At 37.0% G+C, this 12,395-nt stretch overlaps 1 protein-coding gene across 2 annotated transcripts in view; it reads right to left on the bottom strand.

The window, feature by feature from the left end:
- Positions 1–12,395, bottom strand: part of BNC2 (basonuclin zinc finger protein 2) — a 402,994-nt gene that overhangs the window by 80,449 nt on the left and 310,150 nt on the right. The gene's annotated exons all lie outside the window — the stretch shown is intronic.

The following is a 12,395-nucleotide window of genomic DNA, read 5'->3' as shown; positions in this document are numbered from 1 at the left end:
CAAAAATGGAAAAAACTCTCCTGCCAAAGATTGCTAACTATAGTAACCTCAAGCAAGAAGATGTAACAAACTTAACAGGAAAAAAATAATTTTCTCCCTACAGTTTACACTCAAATATTGTATATAAACACCTCTTACCCTTCTTGATTTTTGAAGGTAGCTATGTAAAATAAAATAATTTTTTATTTGATCTTTTGCCACTTAAACCAGCATAGACTATTATCTCTGTAGAGTAAGAGAAGTGACATCCCCCTTAATGCTACTGTACCACAAACTTTTTACCACTGATAGCTCGATAAACATATGGATATGAGGAAAAAATGAAGGACCTAAAGGAGCGGGCCACTCTGTTTTTCTAATTGTGGTATCTTAATCTTATAAAAAGTGAGACTGATTAGACCAAATTGCAAGAAGGATTTGGTCTAGTCAGTTTTCAAATCTAAGGGGAAAATGCACAAACTGAGCTGCAGGTTAACTGGAATGCCTATCTCAGGAGGCAGCTGTGTATTCAGAAACTTGGGTGGGTGGGGCAGAGGGAAGACAACCAAGGAAAAGTTTAACTTTCTCTAGATGAGGGGAATGTTCTGTTGATTTTCCAGCAAATATGCAGGATAGCCACACTGATACACATGCATATCTATCTAAAATAAAAACATTCACCACCCAAAACTGGATGGTGCCTAATGTAGTTGCAGCAGGCTCCACGTGCTGAGAATAAAGTTATAGGTACAACGTGAAAAGAGACAATGGTGACTTGGTTCTTCAAGAATCTCCACCATTTGGGCAATAAACAGGAAAATGGAAAACTTCTGCCAACTTTCACTTTCTTCTCACTATTCCCAGTGGCTGCAAAGCACTCTAAGCAAGTATTTCTTTGTTCCTTAAAAGGCAGGGTGGCAGCTGGGAGGGGCCAGCAGAGGAAAAAACTATTCCATGGCAATGACCATTCTGTACAAACTGCCCCATGCAAATTCATCTGTAAAAAATTAAAAAATACCTTGAAAGAACTTTAAAAGCATGGATGTGCCCTGAGTGGGACCTTGATGTTTACTGTTGTGTTACTCATTTCGAGAATTACACTATGCAACTAAGCACACTTAATGTCTATTCACATGCAAGAGTTTCATTGGCCATTATGATATTAAGTCTTTTCTAAAATTAAAGTTTAGAGAGCAGCCCACTCTATTTTAGCATTCATTTAAGACCAAAGCTAAATGATTGCAAATATAACAATTCTGTATGTGCTTTGGCAATGTATTACCTTTTTCATATCAAAAACGGTAGACAGAGATTTCTTCCTGAAAAGCAGTATACTTTGAATTAAACCTACATTCTGAGAAGTGCATGGTAACAAGATTCCTCGGACTCTTACAATATCTAAACCATCCTTGGTTTAAATCCATAGAAGTTAGCATTTAGTTTAATACAACTCAAAAAAGATTTAAGCGACTGAGAGGCAGGATTTCCAGGAACAGACAGACACTGGAGTGCACGTTTTGTTTAGGTTTGGTACGAATATGTGCTAGATCAAGTTACGCTGCTTCTTATTGCACCGTGTCATCCTGACACAACTGAAACAAAGGAGCGATGACACGCTGTCAGTGAAACATAGCAAGGAGCACAAGGGAGGGTAAATTACCCTCTGTGTCATAGCTGGAAAATTTGGGAGCTGGCTTCCAAATCTATCTGAGATTTTGCAGGCTATCTGGAATGACAAGCATTCTCTGAAATCCCACTGAAGGCTGCAGATTCAGATAAGATTCAGATTTATTACATTTATGCACAGTTGTACCAGGGAAGAGTACACAGATATGTCACTAACACTGAGGTAGGTGAACTCAGGATTATGGAAAAAAGGATCGATATATCTTTATATTGAAATGACAGTTTATGCTGTGTCACTGAAGTGCAACAGAAAACTAGACGCAGTCTTTCCCATCCTAGTGCCATCCAAATATATTGGAGCTGCAGAATGTCCAGCCACTCTGTTATCAGGACCTATATTCCACGTGCCATCAGAAATTGCTTGTCATCTCAAAGGTAAAAGGAAATCTTGACTGATGGGAGGTTCAGGAATTGGCAAAAGCTTTGAATGGGCTGATGCTGCCTTCTATACTAGAGACTGAGAACAGACGCAACACAAGGCAAAAAAAGAATTGATACCTGTCCAGATATCATGCAGACATTGCAATCTCATCTGTCTAATGTGACAAAGTATCAGTTCTGTAACCATCCTAATTGCGAGGTGGATTGTGAAAGCTCAGCTGCATATCCGATGAGCAACCAGGCCAGAGATTTGCACTAATATGGGGCGGTGTTAAAGAGAAAACATACAATTGATGGAAAATAATTACCTTGACTAACAATCAAAACAACCTTTAAAAACTTTTGTTTTTCCTAAGTATGCTTATAAAATCCTCATCTTCTGAATTCCTCCCTGGATTTGAGGGTTTTGCTTTGATGGGTATTTTACTGGAGCAGAACCAATTAATACAGAAATCTGTGGTTCTTCCAGAGGTACAGTATGTATCAGTACTGTGGCAAGGATTTTTTAGAATATTAAAATACAAAAGAAGTCCTAGGTGGATATCAGCAATTAAAAATAAACACAGACTGCTTTAAAAAAAACTCAGCTGTGCTAATATACTATTTACTTTTTTAAAAAAATATTTCTTCTTATTAATATAAAATTGCATAATTACGTACCCATGGATTTGTAGGGAAAAAAGAAAAAACACAATGAGTCGTACCATTTTAACAGCATCTAAGAAGAATACATACATACAGAATACTTCCAGCTTCCTAAAAGCATTGCTGGTGTTTGTATGTATGCACTCTTTAATTATACTTTTTCTTTCCACAAAAACAGTTTTGTTATCATGAAAACTTCCACTTTTTAAAGTAATAAAAATTTGGTGGAGATTTTTTGCTATTAAGCATCATTATTAGAGACTTGAGGGCACATGTTTGTAACATTGCCAATATTCTGAAATCTTAATTCTTCCCAGTAGACATCTCTTATCTGACAGGTTCTATCAAAATGACAGAAGAATAATGAAGGGTTTTGAGGAATCCATTCCTCCAAAATGTTTTGCAGATATTATCAGCAGGTACAGATCAACTGTAAAAACACTGTTTACCTCTGTAAACATCAAAGGAAAAGGATTTAAAGTGCACCCAATTCTCCTAGGGCGATGGAATCCCACCGGCTGACCATGTCATGTGCTGAACCCTATTAGAAGTCATATCAAATAGTAAGTATTTTCCCCAAAGGAAGCATCATTCCCCACCTCTTAATTGCAGGAAAGGTAGTCTAGAGCTATTAACTAGAACTGTGCTTTCAGTGGGAAACATGCTCCCTGAAACATTTGCCTGAGATTTGTATTTTAAGGAAGCAATTAGAATGTGGTTTCTTCGGAAGATGGCAGGAAACATCAAAGAGGAAACATAAAAACCAGTTGCATTCCCTGTCCAAGCATTTTGCCACCCTTCTCCTAACAGAAAAAACTATGAACTCTAGGTACAAACTCCAGCGAAGCAAGCATGTGCCCACAGAGCATTCTGATAGCAAAAATGCACAGTCTCAATTACAATTAATCAAACAAAGAATTCCAGATTTGGCCTAACTCCCCCACAGGTCTCTGCATTCAGAAACTAAATCCTGCCGTGAAAATAAATTGTAGATCTGTAAGTAACAGAAAGATGCCGCCTTTTCATAAATTTGTAAAATTTACATGGTTGAAAAAATGTGTGCAGTTGCAAGAGACAAATTTCTGGAATATTGTGTGTGGGGTTGACCTTTTAAAGATTTGAATATTCTGTTTGAACATTTCTGTCTCAGACAAGGTGAGCATTGCTACTATGGAAAAACGGAATGGAAAACCATTTAGAAGAATCTCTGATAGCATTACATGAGTCAACCCCATTTTGTCCCTCTCCTTCTTCTAAATTCACAATAAAAAATACTAATGTGCTTTCCATGTTCACTTCACAATACACAAATCTCTGGAGTGTTAAAGCAAACACACACTCACACACATACACTAAAATTCAGGCTATTCAGATTCTACATAAACTATGGCCAAATTTGTCCTTTCTACTTGGTGCCATTTCTCTAATGTAACGAGACAAAAAAGAACTAGAAAGGACAATTTACATGAAAAGAATGGCACAAGTTGGCTTAAAAAAATCCTGTTAGAATAGTGATGGTAATATATAGGTAAATAACATCCAATCAAAACTGGTTCTTCAGAAGAAAAGAAAAAAGAGGCTGAAAGTGGGACTGCAGCTATGTAGATAAATGAGTTTCTGAGAAGGGTTCAGAATTTCCACCTCCAAGTGATCTCCCCCAAATTTTCCAGGAGCAGACCTAATATTGTGAACTCACAATCAGAATCCCATGGAGGGGGGGTGGATATTGAGCAAAAAGATGGGAGACAGAAAGAAGTAAACAGAATAGTTACCTGCTGTTGCTACTTATCACTTTAAACTGCAGCTGCCAGAGGCCACTTTTCATAGGGGGCGGGGTGAGTGGAGGCTGGATGTAGCATTTACTTTGTCTTCAGTTCTTTCAGATTCAGCTAATGTCAGTGGCAAGTTGTGAACAGGTAGTAAATAATATAGTATCACAGGAATTGCTAATATCAGAGTGTATGCATTGTGGCAACTCTTATCAACTCCTGGTGCATACATACAAACGCCTACACAAACATATACACACACCTACTTCCCTTGTGTGATTAATTCAGTTACATCTTCTATGGTCAAAAGGCTTTTGCAAAGCAAAGCTCTGGTATTCCCAAATTCAGTTTAGCTTTCTGTCATGACCTGAAAATTTAAGTAATTGCAAAGAAGATCTGGGATAATACCCTAATATATTTTATATATCCAATGGGCAAGCAGGTATTCAGTGAAACGGGGTCTTTTAAAAAGCCTTGGTGATCCCAATATGGCCTCTGGCCTTTTGTTGCTACCCACTGTTCTACAACGTTCTACAAAGTCACTTCTGAGTTTCCTTGTTCCTTCTTATTGCCCACACAAAAACACCTCTGTTTTTGTGAGCTTTGCATCAGCTTTTGTATCTCTACCAGCCAGGTACTAGATTAGTTTGCAGCCACAGTTTTTAAAATGGACTTCTAAAGTGGTTACATGTTAATGTTTGTATTGAAGAAGCTTTTCTTTCTATCTTCCTTTTTCATTCTGTTTTTGAAAAACAATAGAAGACAATAAATAATAAATAAATATTGTCTTCTATTGTTTTTCAAAAAGAATATTTTGTTTCCCACCCACCCTTTCCCTTTTTGCTCTCCATATTTTTTTTTCCCTGGGACGATCTATGACAATATCTTTTAAACCCCAGAAATAACCCAAAGAAATGAGCCTTTGGCCAGAGGCATTTGTTCATTATATAAATCAAATAAGCTCCAGAACTAGACACAGAGGGACTGGTAATGCCCAGTGAATTCTTAATGCTTGGCTAAAATGATTTGGGTGCATTGCATGCAGATGTCAGGTATTTAATAAAGAGCTCCATTGTTCAGGCCCCTTCTCCTCCTCCATTGCTCCCAGCACTCCCTCAGGAAGGGAGGAGGAAGGGAGGGACAGCAATTCCAGCTGGGCTTGGAACCTTGTTTGAGTCAGGAAAACCACAGCTCATAAGCAAAGAGGAAGCATAATGTTCTACAAGGACAAAACATTAGCAAAAATGTCACTCAGCCCCAGTTCCACATGTTGGCTGCCATGGCCTCTTCCTCCAAGCATGCCCGATTGATATAAATTCCATCTGCTCAGCAGCCAAGTGACAGAGAAAAAATAGCAGCATCTGGTCTCTATTGCTATCAGGTTTTTGTTCCATGTTAGACCTTAGCTAGAAACATATGAAGAGATGAAGGTGCTGGCAAGCGACTAAAAGCCTGCACTGGCACAAGAGAGGCCCTCTGATGCTTTTCACACTTCACTTTGGATTTTTACAGAGAAAAAGGCGGAGAAAAGTTGATAAACTGTGCTGTAGGAGCCAAGGCCTGGAGGTCATTTGGTCTTTGAGTGTATGTTTGTGTATTGTTGAAAACCGAACAGCAGATTTTCTTTTTAAAGGGAAACGAGTTAACTAAGAATGCAAGCCTACACAGAGGTCCATTTAACTCAATGGGTGTTATTTCTAGGCAAACCTGTGCATGATTGTCCCACACAGGAATGTAACTCTTCATCTAACTTCCCCCTTCCCCCCCTCCCCTCTTAAATATCCACTGGCTTGGATCAGCTCCCAAAACACTTTATATTCTCTGGAAGAGCAGCTGGGAAATGCCAGAACAAACCTGATTAGCTCTCGATTAACCCTATAGTGTCTAGCAAGGTTGTTAATTTGCTGAGCTAAGCAGAAAGAGATAAGGATGAATGAATGCGAATAACTTTTTTTTAAAAATGTGGCTATTACAAATAAATGGGGTACATGTGGAGAGAGAAGGAACTCTTCAATGTGGACAGTAAATTATGCAGACAGTTGAGAAGAAGCAGTGATAGAATAGAGTTGAATCTCCTCTCTTATGACGCATGCAAAGGCTATAATCACAGAGACCTGAGAGGCCCAAATAATTATGGTTTTTTTTGTATTTACACAACAATATTTATATTCAAAACAAATGGAGCTTTTACTTATTTGTGTATTCTCCCTATGCTATTGCAGCATTATAAAGTCTTCTCATTTGGAAGACAGAGCCACAAATTGACAGGAACAAACAGCAGTTAAAATGACATCAAAATTTACCCATACACTCTAGTAGATGTGAAATAGTGAGAAAACATAGACAGTGAGTTGTTTCAGAGTACACATAAATTTATAATAAAGTCTTAAAATGGTTAATTATTAATCAGAGTTAAGAGAAGCTTTTATGTAACAAACAAGAAAATACCACTGTGAACTTCCTGTCATCCATGTTCTGTCATCCACTGTCCATCAGGATGGACAATGATTTCCAGAAGTTTCCATATATAGCTTTCAGAACAGGTATAATGAAGCCTAGATGCCAGCAATACGCAATCTCATGCTACTAAATACTTTGTATACCTATCATTTTTGGACAGTTGTATCCATAGAAAATTAGCAACAAAAGAGGAGCTATGGAATGATGGCTAGTTGTCATTAAATACCTGAATGTTTGAATGAGACGGAAAACTTCTCCTTCCTTATAAGAATATGTTGGATTATATTATGCTAGATAGCAACTTTTTAAGGAAAAAGTGTTGCCCTTTCCTGCTTATTAAATGTCATTTAATAGTTATTTTAAAAAGCCATTTAAGTTTTACCATCTACCAAGTTTCTTTGTACCAGAAACATAGACAGACAGCCTTGTATATATATTGTCCTGGATAAATCTGGTCTCCTAACAACTAAAAACTCTGAAAGAGATACCCTGGGATTGAATTTGAGCATTTTCATCTCAGCAGAATCTATGAGGTCCACAAGACTAGACTGAAGCAAAAACCAGGTAGTTTATAACTTTCCCATAAAAATCTGAACAAGGTTCAGATAAGTGATGCATTGGACTTTATTCAATGTGTGAGGTGGCTTGTGGGAGAGGTTCGTACCATCTGTTCCCCATATGCTAACAGTGGTGCAAGCTCTTAAAGTAGTCCATGTGGGCTATGAGATATTACATAGCCACTTGAATACTCTTGCAGAGCCCCACTGAATGAGAACCCAGTACAAAGTGTCCTTTGCTGTTATCAGCATAAAGAGCATTCTAACAATTAAGGAAAGAAAAATTAAGGAGCCCTGCCTTATGAATAAAATAGGTCTAAGTCCCAAAATAGTTCACCCACATTTTCTATAGATTTTTATCTTTTAAAAAATCTATAGAAAATCTACTCAACAGTAAGTAGATTTTTCTTCTGATCCATGCAATTGTAACTCTGACATAGCTGAAATTAAACATACAAGCGACTATACATAGACACACATTATCCATTGGTAAACAGCAGCATGAATTTATTCACAGAAAAGAATGAATTATAAAATAACAGCAAAATGCAAAGAATTTAAGGAATGTACTCTCCAACAGTTCTCAGTCCCACTTACCCCTTGCTAAGTGAAAATGGAAATTATTATTTTATTTCTTTATCTGAAACTGTACCAAAATAGGTTTTTAAAAATTATCTATAGAAAGTTCTACACTAGTTTCCAGGATTAATCTAAGGTCCTGATTTTATCTTTTAGAAGGATTGACTGCCTTCTTTCAAATATAAGCCCAGAGTTGCTTGCGAGATGGGTGGTACAGAAATATGAGAAATACATACATACATACATACATACATACATTTCTCTGCAGCATTTGAAGCCTTGCATCATATTCCTTAAACATATACCATATGAAGGACAATTACTCAACGTAAGACATTTTCTGTCATGGACCTCACTTTGTGGAATCTTTTTCTAGATGAAACCTATCAGCCTTGGACACAATGTTCTTCTAGCTATTCAATTAAAATATGACTGCTCAAAGTATTTGGTTATACTATTCCCTTTATGGTTATATTCTTTTCAGGATAAATTGTATTTCATGTTATTTTTAAGATAGGTTTGTATGTTGTAAGCTATCTTGAGTTTACCTTGTTAAAAAAAGGTAGGTAGATTTTTAAAATAATAGTATAAATACATCATTACCAAGTACTTTAATACTAAGCTTGAATTGTCTGAGGTTCAAACTGCATGGTACTTGGAAAAAAAATCTAATATTTAAGTATACATTATCAAGTTCATTTGACAATCATTTTTATGGAGATATTCCCTTTTCTACAAATTGCAGTTAACTTTAATCCTGAGCATGCCATTTATTGCTTGCTCAGGTGAAGGACCAGATGACATTTCTCCATGCTGACTGACCACCAATTTATATCAAATTTCCTTTCAACAACAGATTCTGGGCAGCTCATCTAAAAAAACTTTCCTCAACAATGAATTGCAACCAATGCCCAAATTAAGAATTAAAATGAAATTAACAATAAAAATTGATTAAAACTAAAATGCTTAAAAACAGTCCAGTGAAGTAACACTTAAGCCCCAAATGGGACATGTTAAAGCATGATCGTTGCTGCTTTCCTGAAGGCAAGAAGTATACAGTCTATCCAAAACTGGGGTGGAGGCAGACTGTACCAAAAACTTAAGAGCAGCCACAGAAGAGACCTGGTTCCTGTTTCTCTCCTCCAACATCATGTGGGGAAGAAATCCAAAGCATCTCTTCCTGGACTGCTTCAATTAAAAAAAACACCCTCTTCCCCTGTTTTAGAATGGCAGATGACTTCAGGGATTTTAAGGCAACTCTATTGGCAACTGATGCTGCTACAGAAGAGAAAACTGCTTGTGTCTTGCCACATAATCTCAAGCAATTACTCTCTGGATTCTGTCTAACAATAAGGCTCTATCTAGTAGCATCTTCTCAATTAAGCTGTGTTGCGATGTTTGCCATTTCTGACAATACCACCACTTTTTTTATCTAGTAAATATAAACCAAGAAGTCCAAATTATTGGGAAGACTGCATACCCCACTCTGCTCAATATGCCTTTCTTACTACAGGACACAACTAGGGTACCAACCTTACATAATTCACAACTCCTGCAATATACTTGAAAAAAAGCTCTTCTTTTCCCTAAAAGGCTAAGGTCAGGTAATGGTAAATGGCACTATCAAAGCTCTTTAGAAGGTGAGACAAACTTTGCTTTTAATTCCCACTGGGCAATCAGCAAAGCATCACAATCAATGTGGTGTATCATATAGTATTACATAAACTTAATTACGCTATATTATGGGCAATACAAACCACTGGGGTAACATCACTGAAATCAATAGAGCTAATGCCAGAAAGAACTCTATGAAGCTTATTGCTCATGCTGGTAGTCGATATGGTATTTCTTAAAAGGCAAAGAACTTTGTGAAGATGGAGCTTTGTTTGTGTTCAGCTGCATGGGAGTAAGAATGGTACAAGTTGGCTACCTAGCTGTGAAAGGCATCAATGTGATTTCCCGTAAGCTAGATCCTTGAAATAATACAGCTGCTGCAATGAGTGAATAGCTGATGGAGCGTCTGTGAACCTCCCTAGCAGGCCAGAATATTGCTCTACTGTGAATGACAAGTGATGGGCCAAATCGCAAGGGAGCTACCAGTGAGTTATTAATGGTGACAGGTACACTACCTGGGAGACAGGTTGAGAGGGGAAGAAGATTATTTATAAGCGAATAGTTAACAGCTGTACCTACTGCTAAGCATTACATGGATGCCACAAACGGTAGAATTCAAATTGTGGGTTATTCAAGCACGAACAACTGCCTGTCACCAAACTTGCAGTGCTTCGCTACAAATTAAGGTGGGAGAGATGAGACGAGGCTGGAGCGATGCCTCGATCAGGAAGGCAATGTCATCACAGAAGCTGAGATAAGAACAGAGAAAGGGGCTAGATAACTGCTAGGTGAATGATGATTCTTAATAATAACAATGAATTGGCAACAGCAGCCTTTTAATTTTTCCTCAGGGCTTTTCATAGAAGAACATATGCTGAGTGGGTCTAGAGCTGACAAAAATATATGAGGAGAAAAGCACAATAAGACAAAAACAAGGAAATGCCTTCAGATAAGTTTTTGCTTAATAGAGGAAATAATAAACAGTGGTGGGAGAGAGAACCCTTTTTCAGGATGATAGTGGATTAATGAAATACCAATTTGAAAGACCCTGATTAAAAAGGATTCCTCTATTTTAGACAGCAGCCTTTCAACTGCTGTTCCATAGGACAAATATAGCCACATTAATGACTGTAGGTTTTCACTGAGGTATATGAAGGGAATAAGATATTTGCAAAAACAAGCCAAAAGTGTGCCAGTCCATCTACAAAAGCCATGCATTGTCTTATTTTACTCACTTTTCACATTTTCCCCCCAAGGAAACAGGGAAGCAACTACAAATATTTGGAATGCAAATTTCATTTCTTAAGTTGTCTCCTTCACAATGCGATCGAGGTTCTGAATCTTTTTCTGTAGGAATGTCTGTTGAGTGCCATGCAAATAAGTAACAAATGTTCCCAGAGCTTCCTTTAAACACAGCTGCACTTTTTAAAATACAACTTAGGTGTTAAGAATTTTTATGGAAACCATATCACATGATGTATGCTTTTATGATTATGGTTTTTTTTAACAGTGGGACAAAATAAAAGTTAATTATTTCACTGCCAAATATTCCTGATTATCAATTGAAGAGAGTATCCATAGCTCAGGGTTGAACTGTGGAGTCCTTGGTGCTCTCTGAGCCTGGTTGTTTTCCTGCAGACGTTTCATTGCCAGACTAGATGTTGCCTAGTTGGGCAACTAGGCAACGTCTGGAGGAAAACAAGCAAGCTCAGAGAGCACCAAGGACTCCACAATTCCTGATTATGCTATGAATGGGGATGGGCTGGTGTAGCTTTAGTTATAACTAAAAACTTTAAAATAATTAAGTTTCTTGGACTTCAGTGGTGAAAATTTAAGCATTTAATTCTAATTGGAACAAATACAACTCAAAAGTACCTAAATTGTGCTACAGTATACCATAAATTTCTTAAAATGTAGGCTTAAATACTAAACATGTAAGATATTAGAATTAGACTGCTTAAAAATACAGCTATGAGTTGTCACTTGTAATTCAGCAGTTACAAATAATGGAGAATTGGACTGAAATGAAAGATGTTCTCATAACCACTTACCACTTTATTGCTTTAACTCTAAAAATGTAGGTACTGTATATATGTTTAGCTGTAATTGTTTGCAATGGAAAAAGAAGGCGATTTTCAATCATGTATAAAAATAGTCACAGAAACATTTTATATTAATATAGCTTGTGAATATTCTGTTAAACATTTTAATTTGCCTTTTTCCATTGGATTCATGCAGCATAGGTACTAGATTTTGTGTTCTGCTGCATTTAGTTTCTAAAGCTGCACTGATACAGCCTCTGATCTGACTATACTGTTCATCTTTTCAGAGGTAGTCAATCAAACTTCAAAATCAGTTAATTAAGTAGTACCAGAACCATGACCTAAGTTTCATAAACAGTGGGGGAACTAATTAAATGTGCCCTATTTTTTTAAAGCACTGCTATCATATGGGAGAAAAAAGATTATTTTTTTTCCTGCAAAAAGGGCACAGAGAAAACAGGTTTAGAAGAAAATTGCAGGAATGAAACAGAGAATATGAATTTAAGGAAAGATAATTGGGAAAGGAAAGGGAAAGGGATTGGGCAGGGTAGAACAAAATTACATGATAAGCCAGATGCTTGAATAGTTATAACTTAGTTATTGTAAAGGAATATTCACTATATAGGATTTGATCAAAGATAATAACCTACACACTTTTCTTAAATCTTTCATGTTTACCAGTC

Source organism: Candoia aspera, chromosome 2, assembly GCF_035149785.1.
Source record: "Candoia aspera isolate rCanAsp1 chromosome 2, rCanAsp1.hap2, whole genome shotgun sequence".
In the NCBI taxonomy this organism is placed as follows: Eukaryota; Metazoa; Chordata; class Lepidosauria; order Squamata; family Boidae; genus Candoia; species Candoia aspera.
This window is presented reverse-complemented; position numbering and strand designations above follow the sequence as displayed.